Genomic DNA, 13,848 nt, shown 5'->3' on the forward strand with positions numbered 1-13,848 from the left:
TATGTACAAAAGATAAATTATGTCTCAAAAAATGGAAATATATCTTCCAGATACAAAAGATGTGGTGATGTGTGGAGGAGAGGATTATTCACAAGAATAGGGACAAAGAAAAAAAAACCTGAGGTCTATTTGGAGAAGTACACGGTTTTCTTTGGTAGAACTTTTTCCTCTTCCTGATTTCCCAGTGAAATAGTGTTATTTCAAAACCAGACTTCATAGAATAACTATATCAATCAGTTAAAGGGTTTTAGTCAAGATTTATGTAGAAAGTTTTATATTTATGTCCTCAAAAACAAAATAATATGTGGGAAGTTACATTCTAAAACACAGTTGGTAAACTCAGATTCATGTGTAGATATTTTAAAAACCACATTGAATATAAACAAAGGGAACATACATCTTCACTGCTGCTGGTCCTGAGAGGGGCTGTCACACTCCCACATGCAGTCTGTGACTCTCTGTCACTGTGCACTTTGTCATCGTCTTGCGTATCTCACCTCTTTCATATTTAGCTTTTGCTTTTGCGAGAGTTGTGAGAGTAATGAGTCACAAAGTTATTTCAAAAAACGTTGAGAAGAATTCATAAAGAAACTAGCAAGGGCCACGACGAAAGGGACTAAAATGGAAGCACCACAGCACCGTCCAAAGAAAATGACTCACAGGAACTAACACGAGCAAAACTGCATTTTGCAGTTCTTTCATGCTAGAGCGTTGACCATGTGCCCTGAAGACCTCCCAGCCTATCATGTCATAGAATTCTTTCGGATGCACCCAGATAACGGAGACCGTGAGTTCCTCTGAATCTGATAATCGGTCTAACATGTTCCCTTCAGCGCTCAGCTGTTCAGCATCATACACGTTCTCTTACAGATTTGGGGGATTAGAATTCACAAATCATGCACTTAGCCTATTCATGGTGTATGATTCAATCTTCTTTATTCACAAAGTTGTGCAACCATCAGTCACCACAATTTTAGAAGATTTTCATTACCTCAAAAAGAAAACGCACCCTACTTAGCCCCCAGCTCCTAAGTAATAACTAATCTGCTTTCTGTCTCTATAGATTTGCCCATTCTAGATGCTTCGTAGAAACAGAGTCATCAATACACGGTTCTTTGTGACTGGCTGCTTTCACTTAGCGTGTTAAGGTTCACCCACGTTGTAGCATGCATCTGTATCCACTCCTATTTCATGTAAAAATTTTAGTTTATTTTTAGTGATCTCATAGCTGTTTTAGTAAAACTGACTTCCATTGGAATCAATGAATTTAGCTATTTTCTTGTGGTAAAATACATATAAGATGTACCATTTAAATCATTTTAAAGTGTACAATTCAGTGGCAGTAAGTAATTGCAATGTTGTGCAACCAATATATGTTACTGTGTAAAAGTCAACTGCCTTGTTAATAAACAAATTGATTGTTTAGCAATGGAGATGTTTTAAGCATGTGCATACTAACATTATCAATTATTATAAATCCAAGTTTTTATTACATTTTCCAGAAATTGATTAGGGATTTTAGCTTGATAAGTAACTGAACTGTTGATTTTTTTTTCCAATAGGAAATGGGGTCCTAATTAGCATTTTCATATATTGTCTAATTTTAAGGAAAGGATTACTCATGTTACTTTGAAAAGCCAATGTCTTGTCTTTATCATACCCAGAAAACAGAACTTCAAGGTAGTGGCCTGTTGAGCGAAGACGTGGACAGGTGTGTTAGATCATAATGAATTGTATCTACCATGATAAAAAAAAATGTATAAAGATGGCTCTGGAAAGTCTTTGAACGATCTTAGTGATATGAATTTATTTGAACTTAGAAGGTTCGTTCTGCTGTCAGTGTGAAGACAGGATGAAAGGGGCAATCCTGGAGGCAGTGGGAGTAGCTAAAAGGCTGTAGCAGAAATCTATGCAAAAAATTCTGAGATATTTTACAGAAGCAAAGAAAAGGAGGATAGAAAGTAGGTGATGGATTTTAGAAGGGTTTTGGGAGTAGACGCAAGTGTACAGAAGGCCAGGAAGGGGCAGTGGGGAGCATAAAGTATTTGTGTCCAAACTGGGAAAATTTTCAAAGTTAAAGGGGTCACTATTGTTAACTACACTGGTGAAGCACACATAGTCTGTGTCCTGAGGAAAACGAGGACCTATAACCATCGTAATGATGTATCATGGAAAATAATAAGAGAAAATATTTCACAAAAGCATATCTGTGTCAGGCACTGTGGTAAATGTACCCCACGGGTTATATCACATAATCCATATACCTATCCCCTTCTTATGCCCAGTTTACAGATGATAATACTGAGACCAGATAAATTAAGAACTTTCCAAAAGTGACATTTGAACATCTGCCTTTCTGATTAGAAGGCATAGTCCCTTAATTACTGCATTATTGCCCTGTTATTCTGAATTACTGTTAAAGGAGTAACTCTTCCTCAAAATAACACGCCCAAACTAAATTAGTACTAATATCTTGACAGGTGTAATCGGCCCTCATCATGAGTTGGCGGTAAGGCTGTTGTTGTAACTAAGCAGAACCCCCTGGGGCCTTCCCAGGATGGACCCCTTCCCCCATACCCACTGCTGTGTCTCCTCTCTGAAGTACCCAGGTAATAGTATCTCAAGCATATTTTCTAAGTATTTCAGATGCTAAAAAACACCACCAAGTGGAAGAAATTAACTACCTGATGAGCATAAGCATGCAGCCCCCAGACCTTATGATGCCTAAGGATCAATCACCCCCAGCCAATCAGAGAACTGTGCACAGCGGATCACACACACTGGGCCGTGCAGTTGGCCTTTAAAAATGCTCAGCTGAAACTCTTTGGGGAGTTAGTAGAGGGGTGGTTTTGGGCATGAGCCGCTTGTTATCCTTGTTTGGCCCAGCAATAAGCCCTTCTAGCTCCAGACTCTGACGCTTTGGTATTTTGGGGCCTCATTGTGCGTCAGGCATAGGAACGTGCCTTCAGTAACATTGTTACACTCTGGGATAAGGGAGAAAATTGTTCAGCGCTCACGTGATCCATCTGAGCTCTTCTGGGCTTCCCCTGGCCCAATTTTGATGGGAAATGGGCAAGTGTAGCAACCCCAGTCAGAAAAGAGCATGGTGACAACGTGCTGGGCTCCCTTGTATCAGGCCCCCAGGAAAACAGCTGAGACCAGAAGAGGTGCAGAGGTGAGGGGGCTCTGGACCGGGAACTCGGGAGGAAGGTGAGCCCCTGAGACCAGCTAGGGTGGCGGGTGCTGCTCTGTGCTCCACTGACTTCTAAGTTTCCTCCAAGGGTTTTCTTTTTGGGTAAGATGGAGAAAGTCTACTTCACCTGTGTCTATGACCAATTGCAGATAGAAAACCTGGACAGAAGGCACAGAACAGCCATCTGAGGGTTTGAAAAGGAAAAGTAGCAAGGAGCCTGGGGACAGAATACCAGCATTCAGAACCTGGGGTAAGTACACCTTTGTTTTTGTGTTACTTTGTTTCCTCTAGCCTAAACTCAATGTCGTCTGACGCACAGACACGGCCACTGGGACACAGACAGGCAAAGAGCCAAGAAGTCCTCTAGCTCTGGCTCAAAGCACACAGAAACCCCTCCATTCTTTCCTTTCCTCCATTCTCTCACCCCCAGGCCATCCTGCGGGGGCAGTGGCAGCTCGGTTGGCAGGAATCCCCAGGGGCTAAAATTCCAGGGAGGGAACCTTCCTCTCTGACCAGTGCAACTGGTGCCTTAAGAGAGGGCTGAAGCCCCACTGGCGGTTTTCTTCCCTGCTCTCCTGCCGCTGGAGCCCAAGTGCAGATGCAGTCGTTAATGGAAAGGCGTCCTGGATTACTGGTGGGCGCCAGAGTGGGCCACTAACGCTACATCTTTCCGGCTGGAATAATGAAAAGGGAGCCCTAGAAAACCAGAAGGTACTGGAGAGATTGTGGAGAGGGGGCTGCTCTGGGAGAGCAGACCCCATGAAGTTGTGTATGAAGTCCTGGGCTCACTCCTGGGCCACACGTGCAGGGGCCTTCTCCTCATCAGAATAGCAAAGCCTGGCAGCTGGGACTAACAGGCCACCCACTGGCCAGGGGAGAGACCCAAACAGTCCCTCAAAGACTTGGGACACTGAGGTGACATTGGAACCGCAGTCCACGGAAGGCGGTTGGAATTGTGACCTGAAGAGGCTTGTATTTGAGAGGAAAGAAATTCTAGTTAGAAGATGAAATGGGTCCTCGTTTCCACAAGGCACTAGATTAGAGACAAGCCTGAGATAAGCATAACTTGCTCAAATGACCAGCTGGACAAGATGCCCCCTCTAACAGAAAAAAGAGATTTATACTTAAATCCATCTTCAGAAATAAACCAGCAATTGTAGCGCTGTCGGAAATGTGTTTAAGTAGGAACATGAGAAACATAAAAACAATCACATCTGATCTGTTAACTTTTTTCCGGATGTTTGGAATACCATTTTATGAAATGCATTTAATAATTGAAATCCCAGAGCATCAAATGCATTTCAAAATTACAGGTCAGATTAATGTACTAAACACTTAATCCTAGAGATTTGTGCTTTTGTATAGAAAGCATACTTCCAAATATTTAAAGTTTTAAAAACGTAATTATATACATTTAAAAGCATACATTTTTGCTTGTGAGTTATATTTTGGTTTTGAAGTGCAAATAAATGGTTACTAATTAATGGTGCTCAATTTTCTCTTTTTTTTCCTAAGAAAATATTGGAGGAAACACTAGATATTAATTGGAGAGCTGAATGATTTCCCAAGGAGAATAATTATTTATTCATGAATGATACAACATACAAATTATTTCTGGCACACTAGAATAGGGCTTACTTTTGAACTTCAGGTAGAGACTAATAATTTTCCCTTTTGAATCTAATTATAAGTGTCATTTCAAAAACTATTTTTACTTCTGCTTCAGTTTAGTGATATTTTTGATTTCTAATAATTGAAATATATTTAAAGATTCAAAAGGTAAACAAGGTAGAGGTTGACCTTTCTCATTTTATAAGTTAAGGATGTATTTTCCTGATCTGTTTTCTCACACTCACCAAGAGAAAAAGAAGACACAATGTAACTGGTAATTGGTGAGAAATTAAATAAAATTGTCCTGTTCTGGTGCCTTATTTGTTGGATGTGTTTTAATACTGCTCAGTTTCTTGAATGGCTTTTAATCTATCCAGATTTACTATTTCTTCTTGTTGATATTATGATATTGTTTATTTTTTAAAGAAAAACCTCCCTTTAAGCTATATATCTTAAGATGCTTAAATTTATACAAAGGTTATATTTTAAATGTAACTATGTAGATAAAATCTTTTTTTATTACTAATGTTATTTCATTAAACAGTCTGTCATCTTAATTTTAGTCTGTAAGTAGTTTGCCAATTTTATTAATCTTCTCAAAATCTATATTTATTCTTTGTTCAATTTTGTGTGTAATTTTACTTTATTATTTTGTTCCTCACTATGTTTTAATGAATTATTTTCTCACTGTTGCTTCTTGAATTCCACTTCTTCCTTCTGGCTTCATTTTTCTTTTTGTTGAAGGGATGATTTGTGAGTCTAAATATCTTAAAATATCTTTATGTTGTGTGTACACTTAAGGATAATTTTATAGTACATACAATTTGTATTTACATTTCTAATCTCTGAGCACTTTTCTCATGGCATCAACCTTAATGTTCCAGTAATTTTGAGTACGGTCTTTAATTCTTCATGTTCAGCAATTTTTCTATGATATGTCTAGACACTAACTGAAAAATAATATCTGCTCTGTATTCTGTGGATTTTTCAACTCATGAAATTTTTCAGCGTGTGGAATTTTTCCCTCATAGATTCTGGGAAAGGCACACTCACTACACACACAGTGTCATTATCTCATCAAATATCACTTGTCTGTGCTTTGTTATTAGAATATGTTGGGACTTCGTGCTCCATCTTCCATATTTCTTAGTGTTTCTTTATTATCATTCATTTTTTAACTTTTCTGTGATGCATTCTTAGAGATTTCCATCATTATATTGTAATCAGTAAGTTCTCTTTCGCTACATCCAGTTGTTAAATTATCTTTTGGTTATCAAGTTTACCCCATATGTTGGCATTTTTACTGTATTTTTAACTTTCCAGTTTCTATAAAATTTGCCTTGTCTTTTGTTTCATAATTGCGCTTTCATGTTTAATAAAATCTAGTTGTTTATAAACAATACTTCATTATTTATCTATGTAAAGATTATAGAGCTACTTTATGGTCTTTTTCAGACTGCTGTATTATTATTTTTTTCTTTTTTTTTTTTTTTTGGCATTTTGTTCAATCTGTTGAATGTCTTTCATGGAAGTAGATATTCTTTCCTGTTTGGCACTTCATGTGTAAGTGCTTATCTGCTGAGCAAGCCCCTCCCTGTATGGTGGCTTGGTGTTCACCTGAACCCTGGTCCCGTGGAACGTGTAGTTCTTCAGTTAGAAGCTTTGCCTTGGCTATGGGTGGTGTACTTTAGGTTTTGGTCCTGTGTCTTCACAACTTGGACAGTCCATTGGAGCTCTTCAGTCATCTTTTTTTTATATTAAAAATAATTCCAGTTTTAGACTTCATGAGTAGATGCCAATGATAATTTACTGCCAAATGCAAGGTGTTTGTCTTCTGTCCTCAGCTGGCCTTAGAGTTTTTATGCCATGTCTCACATCAGATCAGAGAATCCAGGGCTCATCATGGTGAGTTCATTTTTATTTTGACCAAGATAGTTCTTTCTTATTTTCAAACATGACTGTGTTCTTTAACCCAACAATTTTTTTGTACAAGTGTAGTTTGTGTACTATGGAATGTACTCATTTTAAACATACAATTCATTGAGTTCTGACAAATGTATACACAGTCAAGATATGTAGTATTTCCATGGTCACATAAATTTCCCTCATGGCCATTTTTATTTTTAATATAATTTTAAAAACAATTTCAAACTATAATACAAATAATTTTCTTTCTTAAACCACTTGAAAATATGTTGTGGGTAATTTCTTACAGGACTACAATACAATTATCAAAATCAGAAAATTAACACTAATACATTAGTATATCTAATATTTAGATCCCACTCGAATTTTGCCAATTATGCCAATAATGTCCTGAATAACAAAAGGATACTGTTGAGAATCATTCCATTTAGTTATCGGGTCTTTATTGTCTCCTTCAGTCAGAAATGGTTCTTCAGTCTTACTTTGACTTATATGACTTCAAAATTTGAAGATGCATATCAGTTATTTTGTAGAATGCTGTTCAGATGGGTTTTGTCTCATATTTTCTCATAATTAGATTTAGATGATACTTCACTGACAAGAATACTAGACGAGTGATATGAATTCTTCTCATTGCATTTTTTTTAATTGAAGTATAGTTGGTTTACAATGTGGTGTTAATTTCTGGTGTACAGAATAGTAATTCAATTATACATATATATTCCTTTTCATATTCTTTTTCATTATAGGCCATTACAAGGTATTAAATATAGTTCTCTGAACTATACAGTAGGACTTTGTTGTTTATCTATTTTACATATAGTAGTTAGTGTCTGAAAATCTCAAACTCAAAATTTATCATTTCCCACTTCCTTTGCCCCATGGTAACCATAAGTTTGTTTCCTAAGCCTATGAGTCAGGTTCTATTTTGTAAATAAGTTCATTTGTGTCATTTTTTTAGATTCCACATATAAGTGATATCATATGGTATTTTTCTTTCTCTTTTTGACTTATTTTGCTTAGTATGACAATCTCCATGTCCATTTATGTTGCTGCAAATGGTAATAGTTTATTCTTTTTATGGCTGAGTAGTATTCCGTTGTGTGTGTGTATATAAATATATATATATATATATATACACACCACATTTTCTTTATCCAGTCATCTGTCAATGGACATTTAGGTTGTTTCCATGTCTTGGCTATTGTAAATACTGGTGTTGTGGCATGCTTGTGTCTTTTTAAGTTACAGTTTCTTCTGGATAGATTTCCAGGAGTTGGACAGCTGGATCATAGGGTAAGTCTATTTTCAGTTTTTTAAGGAATCTCCATACTGTCTTTTCATAATGGCTTCACCAAACTACATTCCCACCAACAGTGTAGGAGGGTTCCCTTTTGTGGACTTTTGAATGATGGCTATTCTGATTGGTGTGAGGTGATACCTCACTGTAGTTTTGATTTGCATTTCTCTGATAATTACTGATATTGAGCATTTTATCATGTGTCTATTGGCCATTTGTATGTCTTCATTGGAGAAATGTTTGTGTAGGTCCTCTGCCCATTTTTTGATTGGGTTGTTTGTTTGTTTGTTATTAAGTTGTATGAGCTGTTTGTATATTCCAGAAGTTAAGCCCTTGTCAGTTTCATCCTTTGCAAATATTTTCTCCCATTCCATAGGTTGTCTTTTTGTTTTGTTTATAGTTTCCTTTGATGTGCAAAAGCTTATGAGTTTAATTAGGTCCCATTTGTTTGTTTTTGCTTTTATTTCTGTTGCCATGATAGACTGCCCTAGGAGAACATCACCAAGATTCATGTCAGGATGCTTTGCCTATGTTTTCTTCTATGAGGTTTAAAATGTCTTAACTTATGTTTAGTTGTTTAAGCCTTTGAATTTATTTTTGTGGATGCCATGAGGGAGTGTTCTGACTTCAATGATTTACATACTGCTGTCCAGCTTTCCCAATACCACTTGCTGAAGAGGCTGTATATTGTATATTCTTGCCTCCTTTGTTGAAGATTAGTTGGCCAGAGGTGTGTGAGTTTATTTCTGGGCTCTATTCTGTTCCATTGATCCATGTGTCTGTTTTTGTGCCAATACCATGCTGTTTTGATTCCTGTAGCTCTGTAGACTTGTCTGAAGTCTGGGAAGGTTATTCCACCAGCTTCATTCTTTTTCTTCAATATTGCTTTTGTAATTCTGGGTCTTTTGTGACTCCACATAAATTTTAAAATTATTTGTTCTAGTTCTGTGAAAAATGTCATGGGTAATTTGATAGGGATCACAGTAAATCTGTAGATTGTTTTGGGTAGTACAGTCATTTTAACAATATTAATTCTTCCAGTCCAAGAACATGGGATATATTTACATTTCTTTAAGTCATCTTTTATTTCCTTAGTCAGTGTTTTATAGTTCTCCACTCATTGGATTTTATCAGTTATACACAGGTTCAGGTTGTCTTAGGGCTGCGCTGTTCACTGTGATCTTTTCATTGACAGTCATGTCTTATGATTTTCTCCATTTGTTTTCTTTTGCCCTTTGTGATTTTTATGTATTTTGTGGAGACATACTTTGGAATAACTCGTTACTCATCAAATTCTCAGTTTATTCATATATTTATTTCATTGTAGATGTATGCCTCCTTATTTTATTCAATGCATAATGATTCATTTTTAATTTTAATGTTGATACTGATATTGTCTCAGAGTGGGCCTGTTAGAGAAAGACTTCTCCAAATGGCTGCTTTGTCCTTTCTGCATGTCTCCATTTTTCTTTAAGCCATTTCTTGCTTTCTGGCAAAATGATTGTTCAGGCTCACCGTGAAATCTCCCTGCTCTACCGTGGATTCAGCCATTTGTCCAAAGAACCCTCATTTCATTTAGTGGATAATTATATTTATAATCCAGCATGTAGTACTATGTGTGCTCATTGCTACTGGGGGTTTCATTTACACAGGCCCCTGTCCTTTAACCTAAAACACCTGTCTGCACTGCCTCCGCTTCCTCATGCCGCTCCTTCATCATTCTCCTTTGCTTCACTTTTAGACATTTCCCCTTAAAGTCTATATTTTCTCTGTACCTATTTTCTGTAAACCACTCTCATCTTGCTATTAATCTCATTATTCTACTTCACAGTTTAAATCAGCCTCCTGTTTCAGTTTTCATGTTGTAGTCCTTAATATTACCATATTGTTTTTGAGTGATGTATAAAAATGCAAAAAGCATCACTGAGAGAATTACTATGGTTGCTAAAATTATGAACTATTCTAATCTATTGATACAATATCCCAAAAAAATCAAAAGAAAAATATTCTTAAAATGTAAAAAGCTTGAAATGTCAGAACTTTCAAATTAATTTATTTACTTCTAAGATTAATAATGCTTAAAAAATCTTTTAAATAATATAAATGGAACAAAAAGATAATCATTTTATATCGCATATCCTATAACACCAATGAGATTATGATATTAGTTGCTTCTGATCTACACAACTTTTACAAAATTATGTTAGGAAAAAATTTTAACTTTGATTAGATAAAGTGCAGAGTTTAACTTAAATTCTGAAGACAAATTTTTTTAACTTTCATACGAAATTATAAATTAAAAAATAGATAACTTCTATATATGATAAAGGAAACCTGTAGTGCCTTGAAAAGCTTTAGGAAAAAGTCACTCATGGGATAGCTCAAGAAAAATATACAAAAGGTACAATGTATCATAAATTTCTGTGTGCTAAAACAGATGATATTACATTTGTAAATCAGTAAGACTGACTTTATCTGGATAGATTTTAAAGCACTCAAATTTATAAATATTTGGTGAGAATACTCAAGCACTTGTATATTTCCCTTGTTTAAAAGACTGATCACATGTTGGGGAGGGCTAAATATTATTTGGTGCACAGATTTAACATACAGATTTTTTCCAGGACACAAGCTGTGTAAGTGTGTTTCACTATAAATGGTAATTGGATAGCTGACAGTGAATAGATAACCTTGTAAGTAAAGGAAACACAGGAAGGATTTCAGGCTGTCTATCGACACACCCAATCCCAAGATGCACATTCATGGTAAAATTCAGCGCTGTGTAACTATTACTAGTAAGTGAAAGATTAATTTGTTTTACAAATATTTGTTGAGCACCTGCTATGTCACTGTGCTAGTTGCTGGAATGACACAACTGAACGAGATTGAATAAGCTGCCCTCAAGGGCTGATCTTATATAGCTCAGTGAGTTTACTGCTTGAGCCATACGCAGACAGCACGTTTCACGAGCAGCTTAGAAATGCTGTGATACATGTTCAGGATGTCTTCCTACTGACTGAGAGGTCCCTGAGACAACCTCCATCTGGGACAGAAGGCACTTGCAGCCACAAGTCATTTTGTGTGGAGACACCCTCCTTTTTGTCATCAGATGCTCCTGTAGAGTGATTTATGCCTCTGCGTCTTAGATATAAAGCTGCTCATGTAACCTGATTATACAGTATATGGCTGAATTTAGGCATCCAAACTATGTGTAAAATGTGAATATGTGGTAAATTTTTAGTTGTAGTTTGTTGAAACCCTTGAAAGGTTACAGTAGATCAGTCACGCAAGCACCTGGCCGTTTTGATGGGGCAGGTGACACTGCCCAGCCTGCTTGACTGTTTGCGTTATTAAATCGCAGACTCTGCTGTCGGAGGTGGGGAGTCCAAGATCAGGCTCCCTGGTATTCTGAGACAATTAGACTTTGCAACCTTTAGCTAGAACTGCCATGTTTTTGGCCGTGAAAGGAGAGTTTGGCTCCTTCTCAACCATCTGGATGTCATATATCTTGGCTGGAATAATGAAAATCAGCGATTCTTTCCTCTCCTCTTTGACTAGGGACATGTCCCTTTCCTAATAAGTTCTCTGAAGGATTGGGAGGCAGTCTTCTTTAATCTGCATTTTTTATTATTAATAGTATTTGAAAGATACGTATTTTCGAATCTATCTATATTTCCTCTTTGTTGCTTTGCGTGTATGTCTTTTGCTTATTTTTATCATTTGAGGCTTTAGTAATTTTCTTATTATTTGTATGAAATGTAACACTTTTTTAAGTTTACTGAGGTATATTTTGTTTGTCATATTATGTGCAGACATCAGTGGCTTTAGAAATAAATTTACCAAATTGTACAAACATCACCAGAAATCAGTGTTAGAATATTTTCATCACCCCGTCAAGATCCCTAATTCCCATTAACGTTTAGTCCTCACCTGCTGCTCACTGTACCCTACCCTAGACAACCATGAATCTGAATCTGTTTTCTATTATAGATCTGCCTTTTCTGGATAGTTCATATAAATTGAAACCATGAAATGTGTGGTGTGTTTCATCTGGCTTATTGATTTCACTTAGCGTACATCAATAGTTTGTTCTTTCTTACTACTGAACAGTGTCCCATTGTAAGGCAGTTTCACTGATATGCTATCAATATGCCAGTTGATGGACATTTAGGTTGTTCCCAATTTTTGACCTAAAAACAATGCTATTAGCAACACTCATGTGCAAGTCTTTGTGTGGCTATGTAAAGTTTAGCATTTTTTTTGAAATCTTGGTAATATCATGAATTTGATATCATTAGACATCAAAGGGCAGGACTATGTTTATTATTCATATGGTTATGGTGAGGATAAATGCAATATAGAAAGGAGAATTACAAGTTCTTTTTTGACTTTTCAGTTCTCACCTTTGGGTTTAATTATAAATTGGAATTTATAATTTTTTAAAAATGTTTTCCTCATTTCTCATAATTTTTATTTTTGTACCCTTGTACTGTCTTTGTGGAAAGTTTCTGTTTTCTTTTCTATCACTGTTTCTACTTTTCACACCGAAAATCTTGCTCCTTCCTGTTGTTAATGTCAGGGTGAATTTTATTCACATAATTTTGACTTATATTTTTTTCTTATTTAGCTTTTTAAAAACAATTCTACTTGAAGCTGAAGCTCACCCTGCCATCTTCTCATGACTTAGTTTCTATCATCTTCCACCTTATTTAGTCTATCAAATAGATATGGTCTCAGATTTTTATCTTTTTGTATTATTTGAGCTTTCTAAGATTCCAGTCTATCACTTATTTGACTACTCAATGTCTCAAATTTTCTATCCATATAATGAGAAAATTGTATTAATAATATAATAATAATAATAATAATAATAATAATAATAATAATAATAATGCCTACCACATTGGTTCATAGTCAAGAATAATCACAAATTACTTTCCAGATAGAACAGGATATGGTACAAAATAAATGCTCATGGGAGAATATTCTAGGAAAATACTGTAGTTTTGCCTTTGGAAATCATTCTTTACCTAAAACTAGATTTTCAATAACAAATAGCAAAAGAGTGATTTAACTTCAGCAAGAATTTCAAGCTTTGCTAGGAAGGAAATTAATTTTTTGAGTACCTGAGGTATCCCTGTGTTACTTTAGGCTCTTTGGAGATTTTAAATAATTTAATCTCATTTCACTGTGATGTAATTCATGTGACACTGTCTTTTCTCTCTCACTGAGGAAACTGATGTTCAGAAAGGTCAAGAAACTTTCTGAAAGTCACACAGCTTTAAGAATGTGTGTATGAAACTGGACTTATAAACCTAGATCGGTTAAAACATGAAAGCCATGTTCTTTTCACTGTATTACACTAACATTTAATATAATAGTTTTGAGTTTATCTTTAGTCAGCCACCTGCTGTAATCTTACGGAATTTATTTTACCATTTTTTTTTTTACAATTTTCTCTAGTAAAAAACAGATACTGTGGATTTCATTATGCCCTAAAAATATATGGAAACATGGGGTGACCACTCACATCATGTCTCATGTATGCCAACCCAAAGCTTTCCTGTTACCTGCTTTGGTGATGCATCCATTGCCTGAAAACTCTCTGGTAGAGCTGTCCTTTTACAGGGCAGTTCTAAGGAGTTAGTTTTCCTAAGGGCAGCCTTTAACCACTAAATTTCTTCCCCTTCAGAGTGTGGAGATGGGCAAGGGTACTCTTCATAAAAATCTCTTGAGATCTCCATGGGGCTGGAGACTCAAGTACAGAGCGAGAGTTTGAGTTTACTCATTAAAATTAACATACTCTTTTATTTGTTTT

General features: G+C 36.0%; 1 long non-coding RNA gene across 1 annotated transcript in view; it reads left to right on the forward strand.

The window, feature by feature from the left end:
- The window catches only part of LOC105068857 (uncharacterized), a 149,124-nt gene that overhangs the window by 109,173 nt on the left and 26,103 nt on the right, over positions 1-13,848 (forward strand). Inside the window, exons 16-17 of the long non-coding RNA XR_012509157.1 lie at positions 1,665-1,711; positions 2,481-3,443. This is a non-coding gene — a long non-coding RNA (uncharacterized LOC105068857). The remainder of the gene's footprint in view (positions 1-1,664; positions 1,712-2,480; positions 3,444-13,848) is intronic.

The sequence above is a fragment of the Camelus bactrianus genome, chromosome 9 (genome assembly GCF_048773025.1).
Source record: "Camelus bactrianus isolate YW-2024 breed Bactrian camel chromosome 9, ASM4877302v1, whole genome shotgun sequence".
NCBI classification, from domain to species: domain Eukaryota; kingdom Metazoa; phylum Chordata; class Mammalia; order Artiodactyla; family Camelidae; genus Camelus; species Camelus bactrianus.